Raw genomic sequence first — 5,204 nt, 5'->3', positions numbered from 1 at the left:
TATCTTATATTCTGGGGATGAGTAGCAAGCATGCTATTTTTCCGAAAGTGAAAATGCTGCCCCCTGCCCTCAAGAAGTTAACCAACAATGCAGTTTTAAGAAAATCCCCCCAAAAGTAAGAGATAAGAATAACAAATAAGTAAAGATCAGCACTAAATAACAATAGCGGGGCTATATACAGGGGGTACCAGTACAGAGTCAATGTGTCAATGTGCGGGGGGTACCGGTGTTGAGGTAATTGAGGAAATGATGAACATGTAGGTAGAGTTATTAAAGTGGCCATGCATAGATAATAACAGGGTAGCAGCAGCGTGGGGGGGGGGGGGGGGGGGCAATGCAAATAGTCTGGGTAGCCATTTGATTAGCTGTTCAGGAGTCTTATGGCTTGGGGGTAGAAGCTGTTTATAACCCTCTTGGACCTATACTTGGCGCTCCGGTACCGCTTGTCATGCACCGCTTGCCGTGCGGTAGCAGAGAGAACAATCTATGACTAGGGTGGCTGGTGTCTTTGACAATTTTATGGGCCTTCCTCTGACACCGCCTATTATATAGGTCCTGGATGGCAGGAAGCTTGGCCCCAGTGATGTACTGGGCCGTTCGCACTGCCCTCTGTAGTGCCTTACGGTCAGATGCTGAGCAGTTGCCATACCAGGCGGTGATGTCGAGAGTTGGTGCAGCTGTATAGTGCAGTTGTAGAACCCTTTGAGGATCTGGGGACCTATGCCAAATCTGTACAGGCTCCTGAGGTGGAAAAGGTTTTGTCGTGCCCTCTTCACAACTGTCTTGGTATGTTTGGACCATGATAGTTGAAACTCTCGACCCGCTCCACTACAGCCCCGTCGATGTTCGGCCCACCTTTTCCTGTAGTCCATGATCAGCTCCTTAGTCTTGCTTACATTGCGGGAGAGGTTGTTGTCCTGGCACCACACTGCCAGTTCTCTGACCTTCTCCCTATAGGCCGTCTCATCGTTGTCGGTGATCAGGCCTACCACTGTTGTGTCGTCAGCAAACTTAATGATAGTGTTGGAGTTGTGTTTGGCCATGCAGTCGTGGGTGAACAGGGAATACAGGAGGGGACTAAGTACATACCCCTGAGGGGCCCCAGTGTTAATGATCAGCGTGGCAGACTTGTTGTTGCCTACTCTTACCACCTGGGGGCGGCCCGTCAGAATGTCCAGGATCCAGTCGCAGAGGGAAGTGTTGAGCTTTGAGGGCACTATGGTGTTGAACGCTGAGCTGTAGTCAATGAATAGCATTCTCACATTGGTGTTCCTTTTGTCCAGGTGGGAAAGGGCAGTGTTGAGTGCAATAGAGATTGTATCATCTGTTGGCGCGGTATGCAAATTGGAGTGGGTCTAGGGTTTCTGGGATGATGGTGTTGATGTGAGCCATGATCAGCCTTTCAAAGCCCTTCATGGCTACAGACGTGAGTGCACGGGTCGGTAGTCATTTAAGCAGGTTACCTTAGTGGTCTTGGGCACAGACACTATGGTGGTCTGCTTAAAACATGTTGGTATTACAGACTCGGACAGGGAGAGGTTGAAAATATCAGTGAAGACACTTGCTAGTTGGTCAGTGCATGCTCGCAGTACACGTCCTGGTAATCTGTCTGGCCCTGCGGCCTTGTGAATGTTGACCTGTCTAAAGTTCTTACTCACATTGGCGGCAGAGAGCGTGTTCACACAGTCTTCCAGTACAGCTGGTGCTCTCTTGCATGCTTCAGTGTTATTTGCCTCGAAGCGAGCATAGAAGTAGTTTAGCTCGTCCGATAGGCAGCTCTCGGGCAGCTCTCATTTCATTAATAACATTTTCGTTTCTCAAAATAATTTTCAAAATCATTGTAATCATAAAAATGTGAAGTAAAACGAAAAAATCTTAAAGTTAAAATTCAACTAAGGCGAGAGCACCAGACTCTGCCATATGGACACATATAGGGCAATGCAGCAGTAAGCCTATAACTTAATCGTCAACTAAGTAAAATACATAGGCCTAAAGTCAACATATAAAAAAAGTAGAAAATACTTCACATTCTTCTCTCTGCTAGGCCTGTCTGCCTCCCTTTTTATCTGTCTTGACTTGAGCTATTGCTAGGGAAGTGCAACATTGTATGAAATCATCAACTGGGTCGGCCCAAGCTGTCACTAGCGAACTTGCGAATTTGCAACATTATATCAACAGTTTTTTTATATCAACTTCTTTTTATGATGTTTCCAATATATGGAATCATCCGATCATGATATTTTGCTCTTTCAGACCGAGGCTGGGTGATTATTGAGGCCAGGAGTGTTGGAAAGATTTTTCAAATAATGAGGACTAAATAATGAGGACTTATCATTCATGTAAAAAACTTTTTTTTTTAAATACAAATTGTTGACTTACTGTGTGAGGTGAAGAAAATATGACTGACAAGCTCAGCTTACTAGTGGTGAACATGGTGAGTTATGACAATCAGAAATCAGACATTCCAACATTATTAGGGAAGAGAAACCAGACGCATGCTCATTGCTCACATAGAGCACGCCAAACAAAACTTTTTCAAAACTTGTAATAGTTATAAAATTAACCCAAAACTTGTTACTCACAAGTGTAGTTGGTTGTGAACTCCATAAACAACTACGTTTCCATTCCAAGAAGAAAAACTGTAACGGACTGTAATTAATACATGCATTAACAGAAATTAATGTAACCAAATGACGGGGGATTAACAGTACATTTACTAGGCCTACTGGTATGGAACGCCGATCGGGTCTTAAAGCACGTGGTCAAAAGGCGATCTTTTTAATTAACGTGTACACGCATTAAGTTAACATCTTCATGCGCTAAGTTAACGTCTATACATGTCAAATAAGAGCGTGCAAATTTGCTTGCAGGTGGTCCAACGTGCTAAATAAACGGCTACGAGTGGTCCTGCACACGTCAAATTAACACCTACAGCTGCTAAATATACACCTACACATGCTAACTTAACACGTTGTTTAATATGCGAATTTTACCAGGCAATTTCCCTAGCTCCTCCTTTCAATAAATTGGTGTACGGTCAGTCACAATTTGTGACAGTTACAATAATGTAAAAGTGTTTTTGGAATGAGGGGGGTGGGCGGTGTCACAATACATTAAGTAGCCTAAACGCAGTGTTGTATTATTGTTACAGCCAGTTCCGGTTACCGGGCTCCTCGGACATGGGGAGGAGCTAGAGGTGCACCTTGTTATGTCATCACTCAAGAGCAACTGAGGTTTCTGATGTCCTGTGCCTTCAGTGTGTCTCAAATGATAGATATTCTATGTGTCCCGATCGACAGTCAACTGTCGTCTAAGGTCAGTTGTGATTGGGAGTAATGCTATAAACTACAGACTTTAGATGCATGGTTTCCAGTTTCTTACCAATCAAACCATTTAGAATGACTACAATCAAGACAGGACTTTAAAATGACTATGATGATATACATTACCTCATCCCTGACCATTGTTACTCTTTTTTTCCCAGACACTCAATCTGTCACATGCACCGTTGGCTCTGGATGAAAAGATGAAGGACTTGGTGGCTGGGAACGACAAACATGGACTGTTCGAGGCTGTTCGAGCACAATTAAGGGCTCTGGGTGCAGAGTCGCAGAGTGAGTGACAGCATGCTTCGGGTTAACCCAAGGGCGGCTGCCCTCAGAGCAATGTCGCAGAGGCTGCATAGAAGGTCATACCGTGTTGCTGGACCAAACTCGAAATGGCACCTTGATGGAAACCACAAACTGATAAGGTGGATGTATCTTTGTGATAGACACAAATATCTTTATTACTGGTGAGAAGTTGTTCTTTGTAACATCTCAAATCGTTCATCAACAACTTGTTCATCAACAACTAACAGTTCAGTTTAGCAAGCAACGGCCCTTGATACCATACGTCACTCATGTGGATAATAATTGTTTTATTGTGTTTCTGCTACTTCTGTGATTGATAGAATATCTGCATCATGAAATGAACAAACATGCTTATATTGAGGACATATGGAGGTGTAAGGTTCTGCTTTTCTATTCTTAATCAACCTTGTGTTCTTTTTCTTTGTGTTCTTGAACATAGTCCTGTTTCTTTGTGTTCTGGAATGTAGTCCTGTCTTTAATTTTTGTTCATTGATTTCGCCTGTGTTCTTTTCTCACCTGGTCTCATCAGCTCCCTATTTAGTTAAGTTCTTTCTGTTTGTATGGTTGTGAGGTATTGTTTGTTTTTGACTGCCTACCTGTGTTTGACCATTGCCTGCCTGTGACCACAAATCCTGCCTTCTGTGAAGGCTTAATAAAAATCTGCCGGGCTCTGCGCAGGAATCTACACCTTTTTCTCCCTGCGTATTCATTACAGGAGGCAAAAGCAATTGGAGCAAAGTATTTGTGCCTAAGTGTGAACAACAGGAGAGTCTGTCCTCTTGACTCATCAAGATAAATGTGGTTATTTTTCCAATTGAAGTAGATATTGTAATCACATCCAAATAACTTCACAGATCTTCATTGTAAAGGGTTTAAACACTGTTTCCCATAAACAATTAATGAACATGCACCTGTGTAACGGTCGTTAAGACACTAACAGCTTACAGACGGTAGGCAATTAAGGTCACAGTTATGAAAACTTACGACACCAAATAGGCCTTTCTACTGACTCTGAAAAACACCAAAAGAAAGATGCCCAGTGTCCCTGCTCATCTGCGGGAACGTGCCTTAGGCATGCTGCAAGGAGGCATGAGGACTGCAGATGTGGCCAGGGCAATAAATTGCCATGTCCGTACTGTGAGATGCCTAAGACAGAGCTACAGGGAAACAAGACGGAAAGCTGATCATGCTCATAGTGGCAGACCACGTGTAACAACACCTGTACAGGATCGGTACATCCGAACATCACACCTGCGGGACAGGTACAGGATGGAAACAACAACTGCCCGAGTTACACCAGGAACACACAATCCCTGTCTGCAATAGGCTGAGAGAGGCTGGCCTGAGGGCTTGTTTGCCTGTTGTAAGGCAGACATCACCGGCAACAACGTCGCCTATAGGCACAAACTCACCATCGCTGGACCAGACAGGACCGGCAAAAAGTGCTCTTCACTGACGAGTCGCGGTTTTGTCTCACCAGGGGTGATCGTCGGATTCGCGTTTATTGTCAAAGGAATGAGCGTTACACCGAGGCTTGTACTCTGGAGCGGGATCAATTTGGAGGTGGAGGGT

The 5,204-nt window shown here is 44.2% G+C and overlaps 1 long non-coding RNA gene across 1 annotated transcript; it reads left to right on the top strand.

The window, feature by feature from the left end:
• The first annotated feature begins 3,158 nt into the window (after positions 1 to 3,158).
• On the top strand, positions 3,159 to 4,317 carry LOC139551361 (uncharacterized). Its single transcript, XR_011670266.1, has 2 exons — positions 3,159 to 3,315; positions 3,485 to 4,317. It is a non-coding gene; the product is annotated as an uncharacterized lncRNA (long non-coding RNA).
• Positions 4,318 to 5,204: the final 887 nt, after the last annotated feature.

This window comes from Salvelinus alpinus, chromosome 23 (genome assembly GCF_045679555.1).
Source record: "Salvelinus alpinus chromosome 23, SLU_Salpinus.1, whole genome shotgun sequence".
In the NCBI taxonomy this organism is placed as follows: domain Eukaryota; kingdom Metazoa; phylum Chordata; class Actinopteri; order Salmoniformes; family Salmonidae; genus Salvelinus; species Salvelinus alpinus.
The sequence above is the reverse complement of the archived record's forward strand: the minus strand, read 5'-3'. Positions and strand labels throughout refer to the sequence as shown.